The sequence below is a fragment of the Perissodus microlepis genome, chromosome 3 (genome assembly GCF_051167445.1).
Source record: "Perissodus microlepis isolate ML-2025 ecotype Zambia chromosome 3, ASM5116744v1, whole genome shotgun sequence".
Classification (NCBI taxonomy): Eukaryota; Metazoa; Chordata; class Actinopteri; order Cichliformes; family Cichlidae; genus Perissodus; species Perissodus microlepis.
Window position 1 is genome coordinate 19594344 of NC_140463.1, and position 22542 is coordinate 19616885.

Below are 22542 nucleotides of genomic sequence, written 5' to 3' on the forward strand. Positions count from 1 at the left end.
CAGACAACACTCGGAGGCGCAGGGACTGAGGGTGACAAGACTTTTTTTTCACAGTGATGAAATTAACGTAAACAGCGAATGACAGTGAGAAGTGCTCAAAGTGCGTACCATAACTCAGAATTGCTTAACGTAAACAAGTAATAACTCAAAAACACTCATAAGGAACCGAGGACTAGCGGCAACCTAAACAAACTTAACACACGCTAGAAACTCCACTCTGGGACATGAATTTAAATATAACGTTACTTAGAGGCACACTATATTTCATATAGTTTGCATCGCTTGGAGACAAACAGTTTTAACTCAGAAATTCACAATCCTTTACTTTGAAACTCATGGCCGACTTGGCATTTCTATGAAACAAAACCGGAAGGTGTACTAGAAGTGTCTGTGGGGCTGTCGTGGATTGAATGGAGAACCCGACACTGGAAATCTGTCAGTGCAGGAAATCCCGAGGAGAGGAAGGGCCAGAGGTAAGGGTTTAGTCATCGAGCGCAGGCGGAGGCAAAGCTTAGAGGGGAGGTGGTCCGGGTGAGGGGAGATGATCGTCCTGAGCGCTGGGCAGAGAGGTAGGCAGGCATGGAGAAACTGTGAACTGGCCAGCGCTGGAATCCTAACAGATGACGGCAGCGGCTTGACAACGTCCGGCAGTCCTAAAGATTTGCAGACGATCTGGCGAGGTGTAAGTCTGAGCGCTGGTCTTAAGAAGCCGGCAATTCCAATTACGCTCAGGTGCAGCCCGTCAGCATGATGTGGCGGCTCCGCCCAGGGGTGGAAATGCCGGCCCTGTGGGAAGGCCCAGCACTCACCCGGACCATGACACAACAGGTGTTTAAATCCACTATTTCCCGTTCTATTGTGCCTGCCTGTGTTAGAGCCTAAAATATTACACACATCACGCTGGAGTGGGCGTTCACAACCAAACCTGACAGATCCTGGAATTGTATTTTTTTCTTCTGTGGAGAGATACCTGATCAAACAGTCTCTGTCCTGTATTATGTTCATGACAATTTGTTTGGGCAGAAATCCGGTTTCATTTAACACAACGTATTCACCTCAACACCTGTCATGTTCATGAAGGCGTTCAGGTGTCAGAGTCTCAGGAAGGATGAATCAGACTTCAACTGTCCAGACTCAGGACTGATGACTCGGGACTGGACCTGTGTGAGATGAACACTGATTATGGCTTCAGCTCCTTTCCCTTTGGAGCTAAAAGAGGCCACCTAAACACACAAGATATCAGTGCATCAGTTTTACCTCTTAAAGCGATCAAAACTGACCTAAACTTTGTAAAATAACAAAAACTCCACCTCAGTAAGTGTTAATAAAAAACACATTGTGATACACAAAAATTACCAAAAACGTGCTTGGTGTTTGCACTTTAGTGATTTTGTTATTTAAGTTACCGCACAAATGTCAAAATCTTGATAAGCTGTTAAGCCTTTCTTGCTGCAGAAATGTTTACGTTTTTATGAGTAAAACAGTCAAAGTTTGTTTAAACATTAAACATTTATATATGAGTTCAGAGATTCACTGGCTGCTTAACAGCTGATTGTTTTATTTTATGATGATGTTGCGAAGCAGTCTGACTTTGTTTCCTGGTTTTCTGACCTCACAGTGTGTGATCTAAATAACAACAGCATCTCTGTGGTCTTCCATGTTGTAAAAGTCACGAGGTCAAACATCAAAGGAATGTGATGGTGAATATATTCTCTGGTGAAAAAAAGATGTAAAGCAGATCACAAAAGGTTCTTTCTTCACTCTAACATGTTGTATGCAGATGATGATGGGACCACATGCTCTGCAGCTCCAAAGTTTGGTTCACTATTTGTTTGATTATTCAAAATTTCAGTTTCCATAAAATGGCATAATTGAATGGATATATGCAAAATCAGTTCATCCTTATAAAAAGGGAGATAATATATAGTGATATTATAATTGTACCAGTCTGTAACTGTTCATTTATGAAGACTATGTGAGTATAAATGTTGGACTGTATCAGTATTCCCCGATTTTTGTTGACCTTAGTCTTAAAACTCTTCAGTAGAAAAAGGCTATAAGAACCAGTCAAATTCTGGATGATCATAGTTATTTTTAGATTATAGTGTTTAACTGCATCCTATGTGAAGGTTCTCTGTCCTTATTTAGTAAGGATGTTTACTTCTTGCCATTTATGGCCTCACCTGTGCTTGTATATGGTGGACCGTTAAAGGGATTAAGCCATATACAGGGTGAGGGGAGATGACCCTTTTTTTCACCAGGGATGTTGTTAAAATGGTTGTAACCAGGAAGTCATGCACATGTAACGCAATCTGTACTTACGCCAAACCTTTAATGCGTGGAAATCAGGACCGTTTTCCTTGGGCAGTTCACTAGGTGTCAGTGTCATCAATTTCACCCCGAGGTCTAAGCCCAGAATCACAGTTTCTTTAGAAATAGGTTACAAGAAATCAAATGTGTCCCAAATATCTGTATCCCATGAGAGGCTAGTTTCATAAACGAGATTGGTAGTAGCTTCTCCACCACAGGAACAGTAAGGCTTCCAGCACACAATGGACACCACACTCACTTAACATAAACACATTTATTAGACACAATTTTAAATAATAAACCCTTTTTTTGTAGTGTCTTTCCACTCAGTATCCCAAGAAAAATAAAATGAATAAATAAACGCAAATATGTATCATTCAAGGTCCTTTGGCCTTCAGATAGAGATGTACAGGTGAGTCTTGTCCTGCTGAGGTGGTTCTTTTATGCTGTGCCATTGGTTTATAGAATTATTCAGGAAAAATCGGGAAGCAGCAAAAAGCCACGGTCATAGCTGAACTCATCTTCACAGTTATTATGATCAGTATCATCATCGTCATCATCATCTTAATAACCATCATTTACTAGCTGAGCCCACATCCTCATTTTAGGTTTGACAGCATTTTAGTAGGTAAAGGTGAATGCTTGGACATGAATTGAGCTGCGGTTTGGGGAAGGCCTCGAAGAGGACTGGAGACGGCTCCTGGGCCTGGCAGATCCCTGTGTAATAAGTAGAAGTGAAGAAGTTAAAGAATTGAAAACAAAGAGGGAGGGTGGGGCACGTAAACGAGAATGAAAAGCTTGCAGAACTGGGGGAACCTATATCGATGACAACTGGAATGAGCGTGTTTGGAGGTGTGGTCCCGCTCCTGAAATTCAGATACATAATCTCCAATTATTGCACCACTGTGTGTGTGGTTGGCATGGGGAGTTCCTTTGGTAGGCAGAGGCAGTCTGTGATGGTGTAACTATGGAACAGTGTCTAGCACATGTTGTTAATATAGCTTTCTTTCTAGCTGTTTAACACGTAGGATGTAATTGATGATAACCCAGCTATTGGGGACCACAAGCCAGTGAAGTCAGTCAGGAAAAGGATCCGGCATAAAATCTTGGCCAGATTGTTGAAGCGAGGTTAAAAACAGATGTTATGATTGTGGAAAAATAAACTGAGCACCAAAACCAAACTTTTCTGATACTTACTGAAGGATAAAAACTTTGCAAAAAGATCAATACTCCATGGACATCTTTGAACTGGAATTAACCAAGAGGCAAGATAATAACAGCTCCTTTGTAACCATTATGTGGATGCAAGTCGATTTAGTGGCTGCGAGTTAAACGCTCACCATCATGTAGGTACCCGCTTGATAATGAAGTGTATCATGGCCTTGAGCAAAGCCTACAGTTAATTGTTTTCCCATATTCATAGATGCTCATTTTGTATGAGAAAGTCTAAGGAGCTTGGAAAGAAAAGTGTCTGGACTTCTTTAAGTTGCTTGAAGACGTTTCACCTATCATCTGAGAAGCTTCTTCAGTTCTAGGGTCAAATGGTGGAGAGTCCCAGATATATAAGCCCTGTGGGATGGGCCATTTGACCTCAGGAAATCACATGATAGGGTGGGGCTAGGTTTCACAATGAGCTCACCCAAAACCTTGGCTGATTGTGACCTACACCCGTTTTCACACCTTGGCTCATGTGATTAGGTAGAGGATCATCACGGGGTCCATTGTCCCTCTCGGGGGGAAACTCCCACAGGGCTTAAATCTGGGACTCTCCACCATTTGACCCTAGAACAGAAGAAGCTTCTTGGATGAGAGGTGAAACATCTTCAAGCAATCAGAATCAGAATACTTTATTGATCCCTAGGGGAAATTATTTTTGGTTACAGTGCTCCATTATAAACAAACAGTAACAAAGACAGACAATACACTAAGTAAGAATAGCACCATTTATACAGGCATATATATACATAAAAGTCACTTATTAATAAATAGCTGAAAAAGGAAGAACATGTCCAAAAAAGGGTGCAGCTGTTGCAGTAAACAGTGTGTTAAGTGGAGGAATTGTACAGGGAGATGGCCACAGGCAGGAATGATTTCCTGTGTTGTTCAGTGGTGCTTTTCGGTAACTCAGTCTCTCACTGAACGTGCTCCTGTGACTGACCAGCATGTCATGGAGTGGGTGGGAGGTGTTACCCAACATTGTCTTTATCTTGGACAACATCTGCCTCTCCGACACCACCTTAAGGGAGTCCAGCTCCATCCCCACAACATTACTGCCCTTACAAATCTTTTTATTGAGTCTGTTGGCATCTGCGACCCTCAGCCTGCTCCCCCAGCATACAACAGCATAGAGGATCGCACTGGCCACAACAGACTCATAGAAAATCCTGAGCATTTTCTGGCAGATGTTGAAGGACCTCAGTCGCCTCAAAAAATAGAGACGACTCTGGCCCTTTCTGTAAAGTGCTGTAGTGTTTGTAGCCCAGTCCAGTTTATTGTCAATGTGTACTCCAAGGTACTTATAGTCCTCCACAATGTCAACACTGACCCCCTGGATTGAAACAGGGGTCAAGTGTTTCCTGGTCTTCCTGAAGTCTACTATCAATTCCTTGGTCTTTGTCACGTTGAGCTGCAGATGATTGTGCTCACACCACGTGACAAAGGAGTCGACCACAGCCTGTTAATCTGTCTCATCATCCCTGCTGATCCAACCACCGCAGAGTCGGCAGAAAAATTCTGAAGATGGCAGGTCTCTGTGCAGGACTCTCAAGCAACATAAAGAAGTCCAGACACTTTTCTTTCATAGCTTCTTACACTACGATGACCTGGATGACTGAGATCCTTCACAGACATTTTGTATGAGAAAGTTAAAATTATATACTAATAGTAAACAGGTTAGATTTCACCATGACAGTGATCAGTGAGCAGCAGTATGCCTTCATGCTGAGAGAGAACTCTATAGATGTAATCTTTGCTTTGAGAGTGTAGATGGAGAAGACGGTCAGAAGGAGCTTCATTCTGTTTTTGTGGATCATAGAGTGACAAACTGTGTGGGGTTGTTGTGCAGGAGGTGAGCTCAGCCTCTTAGCTCCAATGACTGGAGCTCTTATGCTTCAGCACACTGAGACATTTTTGGCAATTTCCTGCTCCCCTTCCTGTTCCAACATCACTGGTCACTTGCAATTTTTAACCTGCAGTAATGTTAATTATGATGGTGTCAACACTAACTCAGGAACATCAGATTGTGCATATAAAAAACAATAACATAGCATGAGAGGGGTTGGAGAGATAATTAGATGTAGATGTTAGCGTTTTATATTTGATGATGGTTGTGTAAGTTTTGTCAAGATTGCGCCTGTTAAGGAGCAGATACAGACATACACACATGCATACACTATGATCATTATTGTCACATATTCTGATCTAAAATTAAAAATATATTATTTTTATTAAGATTTTTCTTCTCCATTTGCTCAGTACGTGCACTGGTCTCATTACTGTGTGCATGGATGTTTACCATAAAGAGAGCGACGTCTTTAATCACAGGACAACACGTCTTTAAGGGTGAAAACATAAAAAGATGTTTTGTGTCACTCGTCTATTCTAATTTCTGTATTTATGTGTTCTGTAAAAAAGTGATGCCAAAGTTTGTTTTATTTGTCACTAAAGAACTGTTGAACACTGTCTTTGATAAAAAAAAAAAAAAAAAACACTGACACAAAAATAAATCAAATTTTCATATAAACAGGAAGTCATTTAGAATAGGAAGCAGCAGATGAATCACATCAAAAATGCTGAAGTGTGACATCACTCAGATGTAGACAGTTTAAATTTATTTGCACAGAAACATTATTTACAGCTGTATTACTTCAAAGTTTATCAGGAGACTATCAAAATAAATTAAAAGGAGATGTATTATATATATATATATATATATATATATATATATATATATATATATATATAGAGAGAGAGAGAGAGAGAGCTTGTCTTTTGTCTTGTCTTTTGTCTTTTGTCTGCCCTCACCAGAACCACTCAATGTGAAATGTGAAAACATCCACAGGCAAAGGGAAACTAAATGTAAAGGCAAGCAGGGAGCACAAAATGAAAACAAACAGGGAAGCAAACCAACAATGTGACAAAGAACATTTCCTCTGTGATTGAGAAACAGGTTCAAAATCTCCACTTTCTCCTTCTGCCCACTTCCAAGAGTCCTTTCACAATATAATTCCCAGCTGCAAACTCCAGCTGTGTTTCTTTGTTGTTTAACATACAAATTCCTTTTACGAAGGAATTGAGGATTAACTTTGTAATAACCTCCACCCAAATAACATAAATTCAGTCTTTTTTATAATCAAAGTATCTTTCTTTATTTTGGCAGCCCTTTTAAAAACAGCAATTTTTTCCAATACGTGTAAAACTTTGTGTCTGACTGGCTCTACATGTTCTTTAACTGGCTAAGTGGTAACAACCTTAATCAAGGTGTTTGTGACTTTTGCCTTAAATTTTGCTGAAACAAATTATGCAGACTTGTTATGTGTTGTTCCAAATGATTAACAGTGCCACACTTATTATTATCACAATACTTTTCACCTTACCCAAAAGTTTATTTTCACACTTTTAGAAGCATAATTGTGTGTCACTCCCTGAATGAAGCACCTTCCTGATTGAGTTAAATGATCACCTTCTCTTTATGCTTTCCTGAAGTGACAGTGCTGCGACCACACACACACGCACACACACCGCGGGGATGACATATAGCTGGGGAAAGAAGGTACAGGTCTGAATAATTAAGTACCATTAGATAAAGGGAGTAAGACTAAAAGTGAGCCACAAAAGAGAAGAGATGTTTCTCAATACCAAGTACTCCAAGTTTGTTCTTTCGTAGTTGCCAATTTAAACTTGGCAAGTTCACTTAAGAGCCCAGACTTCTGAGCAAGCACGCACGCACACACACACACACACACACACACACACACACACACACACACACACACACACACACACACACACACACACACACACACACAGTTTATGTGCTAAAATTATTTCTCTTTTAGCACATAAACAGTGTGGTGAGAATAATAAGGACACCAAAATGGTTGTGCAGAAAGCTGCATCTGGTCAGAAAGGAAAAAGAACACACAAACTTGGAAGAGTTGGCCAGATTTGTATACATCTGGTATAGCTGCTGTGGCGTCTGGCTTGAAATAACAACTGTAATCTCCACATTTCAACTTTTCTCAAAATACTATTTTGAGCTTAATGTCAAAAAGGACACTCATTTTTTTCCTTTTGTTAATGTGACCTTAGTACTCTGCCGTAACTTAATTTAAATTGGAACCATCGTGTAACATCATATAAAGAACTGCACAGCACTGTACTGGAATAAATATTAAAAAATCAGCAAACCAATGAGGTCTCATTAAACTACTCACTATATAGATAATTAGATGGAGATTTAAAAACAAGATATAGACGAATGCAGGGCTGTTAGGAAACAACTGAAACAAAAACAATCAAATACAAACTACAACTCTAAGCTGAGGAATTACTATAATTACAAAATAAAAGGAGGAATCTAATAAACATGACCAAAACAGAGAATTCTTAAAAATAAAAGAGAGAACTTCAGAGTTAAAAAAATCTTCAAAATTTTGGCAATTCCTTGAATTTCTAATATTCCTGAATGAGGAATTATTTAGTAGATGGATACATTATACATGGATACATTGCACCTTTATGGAAGAAAATACAGCAGGGTTTAGTTGCCGTTAGCTACTACATCAAATAGAGACTTACATTTTCTTAGACCTATAGAATAATGAACAAAAAGTTTAGTTGATAAAAGATGACCCTCATATTGCCAGTGATTTTCAAACTTAGAGGGATGTCATTAGACCTGCTTGATCTTTACCTGAACTTCACAACTGCAATTTGTCCAAGTCACCCAGGTTTGGGTTTTGGATTATTGGACCTGTGGTCATCCTAAACCCTCAGGTAATTAGAGGAAGTAAGAAAATGTTTCTAATGTTTACCTCAAATTTTCCAGCTTAAATCTGTCTGGATTTGAGAGTGGGTCCTTCAGTTGAGCACATAGTAGACTTTCTCCAGAGTCTCCTGGGTGATTGTAGCTCAGGTCCAGTTCTTTCAAATGGGATGGGTTGGATCTCAGAGCTGAGACCAGAAAATCACAGCCTTCCTCTGTGATCAGACAGCCTGAAAGCCTACAGACACAAAAAACACACATTTGGATGGTCTCTGAATATTTTTCTTTGCTTTTCGCTAACAATGTGGTTTTGTTGGCTTCATCAGGTGGCGGCCTCTAGCTCGCACTGAAGCAGATGGTCATCAGAACTGTAGAGAAGGTGATCAGCTGTTCACAATCCTCCCTGGACTTAATTGCCAGCTCAAGAGCTCAAGAGGTCTATAATTGCCAGGGCAATTATAAAAGACCACCTCCATCCTAACCACCACCTCTTCAACATCCTGCCCTCTGTAAAAAAGTTCAGATCCATCAGATGCATAACCAACAGACTAAAGAACAGCTTCGACCTGTGGGCTGTCAGAACTCTTAATGCAAACTGAGAGTGTGAACAGACTTCTCCAACACATCCACTCTGACACTGCTGTTGATCATCTATGTGCAATATCTCAGTCTTTCCATGTTCTGTGGAATATTTTTGGTTCATGTTCAATATCCTTGGTCTTGTGCAATATTTAGGTCTCAGTGGAATTACCACCCCCACCCTAAATGACCATAGCCCCTCCACCCTTATTTATTTATTTATTAATTATATGCCCTTGTATACAGCCCCACAATGTTTCTGTTTCAATGTTTCTTACGCATACATCATGTATATAGTTCACTCACATATATGTATACATATATATTGCTTTTTATTTTTATTTTTCCCTCGTTGTATATTGTTTTCTCTTTTTTTACTTTTGCACCTTTGTGGTCCAGCTACCCAATTTCGCTGTGCAAGAAACCGCACAATAACAATAAAAAGCTCTAAGTCTCTCTAAGTTTGTTATCAAGTATAAAGAGGCGGGAACGAGAATCAGAACCTCCAAATCTGAGGTCATAGCCCTCAGCTGGGAAAGGGAGGAGTCCCCACTCAAAGTCAGGGACGATTTGATGCCCCAAGTGGAGGAGTTTAAGTATCTCCCTCTCTTGTCACTCGCCCTCTTGCTCTCGTGCCATGCATGTGCCTTGCTTACTCTCTCTCTCTTTCCTCCCTCTGCTTCATTTGTTTGCATTTCAGTGTGTGTTCTTTTCATACTTCTGGTTTTAGTTTGACAGTCTCTTGTTCGGTGTGTATCATGTTCAGCTGTCCTATCCCAGGTGTGTTTCCTCTTTGCCCTGATTCCCTCATGTATTTAGTGTCTGTGTCTCCCTTTGTCTGGCTTTGCAAGCTCCTCTTGCTGTGTGTCCTGTCTCTGTGGTAATAGTCCATTCTAATATTTCTGTTATTGTTTTGCCAGTTAGCTTCCCAGTTTGCTATGCTCTGTGAAACCAGCAATAAACCAATTGTCATGGTCCTTGGTCAGCCGTGACACCAATTTTCGAGCTAAGTCCTGCCAGGGTGTCTGCACTTTGGATCTGCAGCTCTGTGACATAAACAGTGTTTCTTGGCACCATAATTTATTTTTAAACAGGACAATGACCCCAAACACACCTCCAGGCTGTGTAAGAGCTATTTGACCAAGAAGGAGAGTGATGGAGTGCTGCGTCAGATGGCCTGGCCACAGTCACCTGACAAAAACCCAGTCGAGATGGTTTGAGATGAGATGGACCACAGAGTGAAGGCAAAAGGGCCAACAAGTGCTCAGCATCTCTGTGAACTCCTTCAACACTATTTGGAAACCATTTCAGGTGACTGCCTCATGAAGCACATCGAGAGAATCCCAAGAGTGTGCAAAGCAGTAATCAAAGCTAATTTAGAAGAATTTCAAATATAAAATATATTTTGAGTTATTTCACACTTTTTTTGTTTACTGCATAATTCCAAATGTGTTCATTCATAGTTTTGAAGCCAGTGAAAATCTACAATGGAAATAGTCATGGAAATAAAGAAAAACCAACAAAATCTTTGACTCATGGTGTATATATATATTTGCTATTTAATAATAATAAGTGAAAAGCAAATCAGACCTGAGGGTTTCCAAAGTACAGTGTGGGCTTCCAAGTCCAGCACACAGCAGCTTCACTCCTTCAGGTTGTTGTTGTTACTCACATCCAACTCTCTGAGTCTAGAAGACTGGGAACTGAGAACTGAGGACAAAGCTTCACAGCTTTTCTGTGTGAGTTTACAGCCACTCAACCTAGAAATGTAACAGTAAGAAAAATAAATAAATATGTGTTAAAAATGTTTCATTTGTTTAAATTCTTGAACGTAGCACAGATTTAAAGCCATCTTTAGCATTGTTCAAAACACACTCACAGAGCTTTCTTGGAGGCTTTGACCACTGGCAGCACTGTTTTTTCAGGTCAAAAACATCCAGGTTTTTTTCCTGATGACAATAAGATGAAGACCAGAGCTGAACTCTGAGCAGGAGAAAGATTAACTGTAAAAGGGTTTCCTGAATTAAGGCGACCTTGGATTTCCTTCACTATAGAGTCATCATTCAGTTCATTTAAACAGTGGAACAGATGAATGCTTTTCTCTGGAGAGGGATTCTGGTTGATATGATTCTTGATGAACTGGATTGTTTCCTGATTTGTTTGTGAACTGCTTCCTGTTGGTGTCAGTAGGCCTTGTAGGAGTTCCTGGTTGGCTGGCATTGAAAGACCAAGGAGGAAGCGAAGAAACAAGTCCAGATGTCCATTTGGATTCTGTAAGCCCTTGTTCACTGCACTCTGGTACAAGTGTCTGATTGAAGACTCTCTGATCTGCATTGATGCTGTTTCTTCTTTATCCAACAGGTTGATACCACAGTTGGTGAATGTCAGATGGGCATGAAGAGCAGCTAAAAAAATTTCTGGCACAACTTCACCTGCTTCCAAGGTGCATGGAGAGGATATTATTAAAGTTGTTCATCTTCCCTCAAGTGTCATGAAGAGCAGCTAAAAACTCCTGAATGCTCAAATGGACGAAACAGTACACCTTCTTTTCATACAGTCCTCTCTCTTCTTTAAAGATCTGTGTGAACACTCCTGAGTACACTCAGGCCTCTCTGACATTAATGCCACACTCTGTCAGGTCTGATTCATAGAAGATCAGGTTTCCTTTCTGCAGCTGCTCAAATGCCAGTTTCCCCAGTGCTTCAATCATCTTCCTGCTCTCTGGACTCCAGAGAGGATCTGTCTCAGCTCCTCCATCATACTTGATGTTCTTCAGTTTGGTCTGAACCACCAGGAAGTGAATGTACATCTCAGTCAGTGTCTTGGGCATCTTTCCTCCATCCTGTTTGGTTTTTAACAAACTCTCTAAAACTGTAGCAGTGATCCAGCAGAAGATTGGGATGTGACACATGATGTGGAGGCTTCGTGATGTCTTGATGTGAGAGATTATGGTGTTGGCCTCTTCCTTGTCTCTGAGTCTCTTCCTTAAGTACTCTTTTTTCTGTTGGTCAGTGAACCCTCTGACCTCTGTAACCATGTCTATATATTCAGCAGGGATCTGATTGGCTGCTGCAGGTCGTGTGGTTATCCAGATGTGAGCAGAAGGAAGCAACTTTCCCATGATGAGGTTTGTCAGCAGCACATCCACTCAGAGGAAGTCTGAAAGATGCCACTAGATGGTGCACAGCACTCAGGAGGAACCTAAAACTGATCAGAGAGAAGTCCTGGCAAAATTAATCCTGCAGTTTGTTTCTGGTGGAATCTCATGTTTGTTCCCGCAGTTTCACTTTTGTTGTTGTTTCAGTTCCAGCCTGAACTTTGAACTACATGATCACACAGTGGATTCTCCATTTTGTGCCAAAATCTGTTTTGAGTTTTCAGCAACAGGTGTTTAAATCCACTGTTTCCCCTGTTCTGTTGGGCCTGCCTGTGTTAGAGACTAAAAGATTACACACATCACACTGCAGCGTTCACAACCAAACCTGACAGATCCTGGAATTATATTTTTATCTTCTGTGGAGAGATAACTGATCAAAAAATCTCTGTCCTGGAAATCTGGTTTCATTTTTTTTTTTTTTTTTGCCTGTCCCATTTGGTTCTTTAGCCATCAGAATTGTTGTCTGAAGACCAACAAGGATACCCAATGGATTTATTTTGCCAAATGGATCATCGTGGCATTGCCGTATTGGTCCATTTGATCGACCTTTGTTTTTATTATTTATTTTATTTTATATTCAGTTGTTACAGACGGGACAGACATGAGTGAGGGATAGGAAAGGGAGAAAGAAAGAGGAAGGAGAAGAAAAACAGAAGGGGAGAAGGACAGTGAGAAAGGGGGGGAGGAAAAAAAAAATCTCCTGGATCACCTGTTGAGAGAAAAAGAATAGAAAACAAGCAAAAAAAACCAAAGCAACATACTAAACACAACACCATCGCATTAATCTAGCTAAGTGTAAACAGCAGTAAATACTAAATATTCAATGTTGTTGTGCAGCACGCAGGACAGACAGCGCACAATGTGCTTTGAAGTAGCAGCCAAGAAAGGTGTAATTTAAGTCTACGAACAGTGAACACCCGTGTGCACACCTGTGTGGATCAGCGCGCTTGTATTCAAATGGTTTCCACATGTAATGGTCTGCAAGAGGATGTAGAGAGCCATAGCCCTGTCCCCCAGGGCATGAAGCAGGCATGGAGGAGATCCAGGCCCCAGACATCCAGAGGCCCCAGAGTGCGAGAGCCCAAGGTGGACCACCGGAGGGGCATCCGTGCCACCCTCATGGGAAGGGCTGAGGATCCCCAGACGAGGCGTCACCCAGTAGCCACCGAGCAGAAGCTAGAGGGGGCTGCACCGGCGTGCCCGCCGGCTCTGCCGGCAGCCAGCTGTGCCAAGAGTGAACCGAGCCGCAGGCCCAGAGGCCGGAGGCCCGAGGGCCCCCCGCACCCCGGAGGAGGCCTGACCGAGCAACAGGCGCCAGGCCCCGCCAGGTAGCCACCGGGAGTGAGCTGGTACATACCTGAGCGCCCAGCCCCGGACACCAAGAACCACCAATGCACCGACCCCTGAGGGCATCAGTCACCGGCAGGGAGTGTGGTGAGGGGAGATAGGCCTTGGAGGGCCTGGGAGTTCCCAGAGAGGTGGAGTGTAAGACCCGACCTGACATATAGACACAGACAAACAGGCACACACAGACACAAACATGCATTCCCACCCTCATGCACACATATACAAACACTCAGCACTCACCCAACGTAAGGATTGACATAAATGGACATGTACACACAATCACACTCCCCAAACATACTCTATACCCCGGGTCCAGGTACCCTCGCCCCCAGAGGGGGAACAGAACCCAGACCCAAGAGATGTTACCCTTCCCCCCGGGGTGGAGGCTGGTTTCATTTAACACAACGTATTCACCTCAACACCTATCATGTTGATGAAGGCGTTGAGGTGTCAGGAAGGACGAATCAGACTTCAGCTGTTCAGACTCAGGACTGATGACTCGGGACTGGACCTGTGTGAGATGAACACTGATTATGGCTTCAGCTCTTTTGTCAAACTGAGTCTGAGAAAAAATAAACTTTTTTTTATTATTTCCTTTCCGTTTGAAGCTAAAAGAGGCCACCTAAACACACAAGATATCAATGGAAATCCCAGGACGTCCTCTATTTAGTACATGAGGACTTAGCTAAAATAGGTCAAAAGATATAGACTTAAAACAAATGTCCATTACAGAGGACATAAATGCTGCTTCTCAGGAGGATAAATGTGTCAGGTTTGGTGGTGAACGTCCACTCCAGTGTGATGTTGTGGTTCTCCTCTGCCTGATAGGAGGTCTGTGTCACATTGACTACAAATGATCCTGTTGAGGAGACAGAGAGGGAAAGAGAGGAGCAGACACACTGAGAACTGGAACAAATCTGTTGTTGAGCTTTATTTGGAGTTCATAAAGTGAAGCTGTAAACTAACCAGAGACACATGAGGTGAGGATGATGAGCAGCAGGATCCTGCAGATCATCTTCTCCCTGTGAGAGGAGACAGAGGTGAAGAGTCATCAACACATGAGGTCAAAGGTCAGTCAGTACAGCTAGAAGAAGGAAAATTTAAAACATAAATTTGAAGTGATAAAATATGATCTATGGTGTATGACAACTACCTCTTATCAGCTACATTTTATACATTGCTAACAGAAAAAAGAACACCATTGTTGCGTGGTGGTTAGCACTGCTAACACACTTCCTTAATTCAAGTCTGGACGTTCTGTCCGTGCACGTGTAGACACTAAAGATGGTGTGCCAGAATGTCATACTAGGAGGGGTTCTTTAAGTACTCCCGTTCTCCCTCCCGAGGTGCAGCGTCCTGACGATTTGTCATGTCCCGCGGCGTTCTTGAGGAACACGAAAGGCGACCTTTGTCGTTCTTATGGTATGTGTCGGGTTATGGGTGAAATACAGTAGAATGACGGTGCTGCCACCGCAAAGCGATTTGAGGAAAATGAAGGAACATGTGTGGATTGATTCTAAATGGTCCTCATGTTTCCTTATTTTTCCGATCTTGTCATTTAGAAACATGTTGGGTGCCCGGAAGCGTAACATGTTGACGAGTTGTCACCAAGGGTAAAATATTATTAAATTAAGCTCCATATTTTTTTTCTGGTTAAACTTAAAACAATGAAAACCTTTTGTCTGGCCATCAGCACCCTGACAGCTGGCTAACACAGAAAACACTCTAACATTACAAAGATGTTTTTTTAAACAGAACAAGATGGCAGAAGTTGTGTTTTTTAGTGCAGATCAAAAAATAATCTTATTGGGAAACAGTCAGATTGGTGGCTCTGAGTAAAAAAGAAGGAACTGATTTTTCTCTGAAACCGACATCACTGACTTCTCAGTGTGTTTGTGGAGAGCTCATATAGAAAACTTTTCAGTCTAATTTAACTCTATTATTATTTTTTTATTGGTAGAGAGAGTCAGTTAGCATAACTGTGCCAGGCTATACAAATAATCCACATTCACATTATTTTACACAACTAACTTATCTCTATTTGTCCGTATAAGCCTGTCCCAGTGTAGCCAGTGTCTGTAAATTTGTTGAACTGGTATTTAAATAGTTCAGAGGGGGATATAGCACTGTGTGTTTGGAAGGAAATGTTACTTCTGTAAAGCCTGAAGTCCAACAACAGAACACTATTTTTTTAAAATATATTTTTCTTTTACAATAATGAGACGTGATCACTGATGCAGACACTGACTCTGGATTTAAAAGGGAGGAAAAATGAGAAATAGCTGAAATGATTCAGACTGCAGACATCCTGACAGCAGGGCATCAGATAATGTTCCTGTGCTCACTGAGCAGTGAAGAGTTAAGGAAATAACTCAGGAAATAACTTAGTGCTGTGGTTACAAACATTTTAATATTTGTCCTTCAGTTACAGGTGAGCGAGAAGTGAAAACAAAACAGGGATGTTGGAATTTGTCTGATCACCTGATCACTGACAGGAACCTTAAAGCCCAGAGTTGTGTTTCGGTCAGTGAGAAGACGGAGTCATCATGGACAACAATGATCAATTGAGTCTTGGAGGCAAAGAGAAAATGTTTATTTGAAACAAGGAGACATTAGGAGTAAGTATTTGATTGTTTATAATATTTTACTGTATCAGTGTGTTTATGTTATAGTGTGTTTGTTTCTTTTTTATTTCAATCTTTTTTTTTTTGTGGATTTAAAGGCAGCGGCTGCATAAACAAAATAAATGAGTGTTAGTCTGTTACTTTGTTGAACTGCAGGTGCAAAGCATTAAAATATGAAGTGTTTGTACAGTGAGATTGAAAAACTGAGAGAGATGAGCAAAAATATCTATTTATTTCTCCTCTCATCAGATTTCTGATCAGTGGATCAGTTTGGGAAGTTGTTTCTTTGTGAGGAAAAAGCTAAAGTTACATGTAAAACACTGTGTGTTACTGGGGCAGTCACATGGATCTAGCTGGGCAGCTGGGACCAGTCTATTGGTTATGCTTGCCCTGTTTTGCAGGTTGCTGGAGACTGAGGGGCGAGCAGAGGAGAACTAAGCTGTAGAAAGTTGGCCTGAAAAGGCTGCCACTGAATGGCTATGCACTGTTTTTACAAACAAAATAATTCACATGGTGAAAAACTGTCTGTCAGTCTGGGTCCTTGTTACACAGTTTAATAATCAGGAACATGAACAGAACAGAACGAAAGGGAACTTCATCAGGCAGCCCAGCTAGATGCTCACTTCTTATGTCTTCTTATGTCTTTTTATGTAAGACCTAAAAAGATGAAATACATAACCAGCGGTTTGAAATCCATCTCATGTTCAGGTTTAAAGCTTTAAAACAAGTACGTATGAAACTAAGAGTCACAAGGAGTTAAATGTAATCTGACTATTCTTATCTCTGTCAATGTCGCAGCCAGTCAGGCCAGATAAAGAATGAAGGTATGTGAAGGTACAGCACATAATCCCAAAACACAGATACACAAATAAGAAACTGAGCAGACAGAAGTACGATCATGATAAACATTTGGTAACTTTGGATTATTTTTGCTACCGAGGAATTAGACTATAAAGACTGACATGTATTGTTTTTTGGGAAAAGATAATTCTTTATTAATATGGGCTGGTACAAATATAACACTCTTCGATTTAATTCAAGCACTCCAAGCACTTTCTTACTCGAAGCCTTGTTAACACATTCACACACATTTATTTAACTGTTTTGCATTGGGATACTTTGAAATCCCTGGACATGTACCATACAGGTGGTACATGCATGCAAGTACAACCAACATTTTTTTTTTTTTGCTTTCTTCCTTGTAACAAGTCATTGCTGTAATCGGGACTGAGAGAACAGCTTAATTATTTTCTAGATTTTGGACAAGAGTAATGGACTGTTAAATGAAAGGTGGACGGGAGAGAGGGAGAATACTAAAGTTAAAGGTCAAAAAACAATTCCCTGTCAGAGACCAGGCAGATCCAGCTCAAATATGAACCGTTAGTTTCTTTATATTTATACTTAAAAAGGATGTCCATGAGCTACAACCTTAGAAAGAAAGTCATTAAAAAGCTTTATTTCACTCTATATTTTGTTCTCTAAAAGATTTTGTAACTGTCTCTTATTGGTGTACTGGTAGTGATCTGTACACCGTGATCAGAGTAAATCAAAGTGCAGGTTTTTCTTCTGGTTGCTTCCATTGCAGTGGTTGTAGTTCATGTAGTTTTGGTCAGTCAGTGTAATAATCAGGATCATGAACAGGATCAGATGTTGTAATGAGTGAATGAAGTCAGATTGTAGATTTTCCTTCTTCTAGCTGTACTGCCTGACCTTTGACCTCATGTGTTGATGACTCTTCACCTTACTTTTGGGGAGAAGTAACTTGACCAACACAGGTCACAAGGAATACACTGAAATATTTTTCTGTCATTATTTATTCTTTAGAATAGTGCTCTCAGTGATGGCTGTTTAATTTGTTGCTAAACTCTTCAACATTTCTGGCTCTCTGACAAATATAAAGACAGGAAGTCAGAAAAAAATTCCTCATAATCACAGTTAATTAAAAAATGAAAAAATAGGGTGATTGCATGAGAAGAAGCTGAAGTTTTCACACCACTCAATGGAGACTGTCTGTTTTTGCAAAAAATCTAAAGGGATTTTAGAAGATTTTTGTTTGTTTCCTAAACGGAAGCCGTGTTTACAACTGCACTGATTATTCAAGTGGCATTACAGCTTTGCATTTACAATTTAAAGTAATTTTCAGTGAATATCAAAATAATTTAAAGCTGGACAGTTCCACACTTTATTTAACAATTTATTTTAAGGCAATAAAACAGATGTTACATTAAGAGAGTCTTACAGTCTGATGTTGTCACATCCAAAAGCCAAAAGTTTTTCTGGAGGTTTTTTTTCTCTTGTTTTTCTTTTTCTCTTTCCCCTAAAATAAAAGAAATGAGAGCAGACAAACAGAGCTGTGACTGATGTTGGTACCAGACTCAGTACAATGCATAAAGTGGTTCATCCCCAGTTCTCTGCTTTTAAACTTAAGGTTGGTCTTTGAGGTTCAAGCTGAGCAGCAGCTTCTGTAAAACTCATTAAATACATACTTTTTTCTTTTTGCAGAACTGACTCCAGAACCAAGTTGACTCCTTGCAGAAAGCCTTTTTTGCTGTCCAGCACTCATTACTTCAGCTGAAACTTGTTCTCAACGCAGACAAAACTGTCACGGACCTGGCTCTGGAGGACTCGGGGGTCCGTGAGCAGGATGGATTATTATTATTATTATTATTATTATTATTATTAGTGTTGTTGTTATTTGGGGATGTGTGTTTTTCTGCACTATGCTGTGTTCGGGTTTCCACTCATATGTAGAGGCAGGGTGTGTACATGTGTGGCTGGAGGATGGAGAACAGCCACATGCAGGCCTGATGGGTGTGGCCCTGCAGGAGGACTGGCCACACCTGAAGTTCCTGCCACACACCTGTTGGTGATCAGGGCTCGTCGGGGGAGCTACTTAGGAGAGTGTTGGAGCTCCCACCGGCGCGGGATCATTAAGCTAAGACTCCAAGTCAGTGTGTAGTACTAGGAAGTGCGGATCGTGTGTTCGCGCGGGTTCAGTGTTTAACGGCTGCTTCTGTATTGTCCTGCAGGTGGAACGAGGGACCAGAAGGGCAGCACGCACAGGGTGTGCAGAAACACAACTGCCGGCAGCACGAGCACGGACGTCGGAGGGGAACACACACATGGGAGTCTAGGGAGCAAAGGGGATTTATTGTGCATCTGTTACCTTCACTGTAAATAAAGTGCACTGTTTGCATCGCAGAACCATGCGTTTTGGGTCCTCCTTTCCCCACATCCCCACGGTCTGCCAGTCAGACCGTGACAAAAATAAAGCTCATGTTGTTTTCCAAATCAAGGAGACAAGCCCAAACAATCCCATCAGTAACCACTCTTGAAGGTAATAAAATAGAGTTGGTTCACACCTATAAATATCTGGGAATCTTAATTGATGACTCGCTTACCTTCAAACCACATGTAGAGAATCTTGTGAAAAACCTGAAGTTAAAACTGCTGCCTATCTTGGCCAGGTCTCCCTTGAAAAAGAGGTTTTTAATCTCAATGGGATTTTCCTGGTTAAATAAAGGTTAATAAATAATAAATAAATAAATAAGTGGTCCTCAACTAATGATGTAATTAACTTTGTTGTCATATACGGCATTTCATACAGTATGTCAGAAAATCAAACCAAATTACAGACTTCTCGCAAGCCTCCATCAACAGTCCAGACCAGGGGTGTCAAACTTAAAATGACGACATGGGTCGTTGCCCAGGGCAGCATCGTTGGGCGGGCGAAATCATGGCAAAAAAAAGTTGCTTGCACCCATACTGCCCCGACATCATGCCTCCGCATTTTGTAGATTACATGGGCACCGATCGGTTTTCCATCGCCCATTTGCGGGGAGTAAAGGCGCCCTCCACTTGCGAGGTGCGCCTGCTGCTTGCCACATGGGGAGGAGAGGGGCGGGCCGGCGGGGGATTCTCTGGGTGGCTGGAGCAGCATCTAATAACCAGCTCAAATATACCGTATTATATACTATATATAATAACCGCCAAATAAAACAAAATAAAAACAAAGCAACAAACTAGGGCTGTCAACGTTAACGCTGTTATCATGATTAATGCGATTAAAATTTTTAACGCAATTAATCAATCTGGAGCGCAGAATGACTCAAAATCCCTGTAAAGTCTCTGTCAACGCATTTCGGGTAGTTTATCCATTTTGCACTCCAGAGGGGTTGATTGCGTTAAAAATTGTAATCACGTTAACCGTGATGACAGCGTTAACGTTGACAGTCCTACAACAAACACAAAAACTGAAGACATTATGATATAGACTTTTGCACCAATGTGTTTTCTAAATTCTGTCACACACATACACAAAAAGCAAGCGCGAGGGCCCTCGGTGCGCCCGCCCTGTCCAAGATGTGTACATGACACGGTTTTGTAAACGGACTCAGGCGCAGACCAGGAGACCTTTGCAGAAACTGATAGTGCGTTTATTTACAGTGGTGTCACCGGGTGATTATATATATACACACAAGGTGCTCGGGAAGGGGTCCGGGGCTCCAGGGGGGGAGGGTCCAAAACCACACTCTGCTCTTTCAGCCAACAATCCCACTCTTTTCCCACTCCAGTCGCTCCTCTCGCTCACTCGGGGGTACAGAGACGGGTCCGAGGGGAATCTATGCACACACACAGAAAATCCAATTAGCACTAGATCACAATGAAACTCACAGACTTAGGCAGATTGCCGAACCACTAACGCGGGTGACTCAACGTTCCAGCGACGAGTAGTGTAGGTCTGCTATCTTAAAAAGCCCTTTTAATTGTAGTAACCAGCGCCAGGTGTGATGATGAGCACAGGTGTGTGGGCCAGGGGCGGAGGCCACAGTGAGCACCGCTGTAGCCGGAGAAAGAGGGAGAGAGAGAGAGAGAGCACAAGAACAAAACACATGTTGCCTAACACGGAATCAGCCGGTGAGGCACGGGGACCGTGACAGTACATCCTCATCTTGGACAGGGAGGAACGCTGGTTTGAGCGTGGAGTCAAGGAGGCCGTTTACGTGAAAAAGGAAAGACCGTCTCTGAATCGATGAGGGGGCCTAAGGGTACATCTTTCGCCATCTTACAATGCTGTGATTGCAGCCATTCCCCAACTCTCTGTGAATGGTACTCATGGCCATTGATCAGTGGTCTTTGATTAATGGTCATGAGAATTTGCATAATTAAGATTAAGGAACTGACCTCCCAGCCCATTGTTCCTTCAGTGGGCTGGTTTCAGTCATTATGCAAATGTACTGTTTATAAGATTTGGAGAAACCTGCAGTCAGCTGAGATTGAAGAAGTCACTTGGATGAGTGACGAAACGTTTCTCCCACAAAACGCTACGTCCAGATAAACAGAATCAACTTTTGGAGATTTACTTTCCTGGATGATTGAGAATGCATCAAGACATATTTGACAGTTCACTCAGACATTCAACACAACAAAGCCTGTTCAGTGGCTTCAATTATCTTACAAGTTTCTGGTAAAGAGTTCATTTCAGAAGATTTTTTAATCAAACATATTAAAAATCACTTCTCACTCTGTCATTACTAAACAAACACGTCTCCATTTACCAACGGTGTCAGGATCCTGGGTCACTCGACCCAGCACTTTGAATTCTTTGTGTCTTTATAATTTTGTATTGTGTTTTTCCTCCTCTGCATCTAAGCCAGCTTTCTTTGGTTGGCTGGCCCATTTAATAGAAGGTTTAAACAGCATGTGTGTGTGGCTCAAATCCAGTGCATGTGTGCTTTAGGTACCTTTACAAAGGATATCCTGTCTTTATGACATCATACAGAGTAGGAGTAGAAAAGAAGCCTGAGGCTCCGGCTCACTGGTATTACTTCTATACATAATGACCTTTTTATTTAACATTGTTAAATATCATGGTCATATCTAATGCACTCATCCATTGCTGAAACAGTGTAGCTCTATATGACAGGAAATAAGGAAACGCATAATGAGTCTACTCTAAGGAGCTTGGAAAGAGAAGCGTCTGGACTTCTTTAAGTTTCTTGAAGACGTCTCACCTCTCATCTGAGAAGCTTCTTCAGTTCTGAGAGTCTACTTATAAATCACATTATGCATACTGAGTTTAAATGCTCTCTTTAAAGGCTTCACCTGTTCATTATTTCTCATTTATTTATAAGTTCTGTCTGCCTTTTATCATAATTATCATTTTATTCTGTTTATATATTTCCGTTTAACCTCTGCAGATCAGGCTAATTTCACTGAGTGCAGAATAGGTCTACAAAGCCGAGCAAAAGAGCAACATCACAATAACATGGCTCAAAATTTCAACACTAACAGGCCTCCTGACTTCCTGCAAAAAGACCTAATGAATGTGAAAAGGAAAACACATGTTTATTCTATAACAGTGAGACTAACACTGAGGCGTTCCAGATGAGCACTACAGAGGATGACAGTACCATTCAGTTCACCTGGAACGGATGGCTTGAGTGTCTTCTTAAGTCATCTGAGACTCAACGACACAGGCACATATCACTGCATCGCTATCCTTAAGAGAAAAAATAGGTCATAGGTCAAATCATGTG

The 22542-nt window shown here is 41.4% G+C and overlaps 1 pseudogene; it reads right to left on the bottom strand.

Moving 5' to 3' along the window:
• Positions 1-11357: 11357 nt before the first annotated feature.
• Positions 11358-11996, bottom strand: LOC146390395 (protein NLRC3-like; annotated as a pseudogene).
• Positions 11997-22542: the final 10546 nt, after the last annotated feature.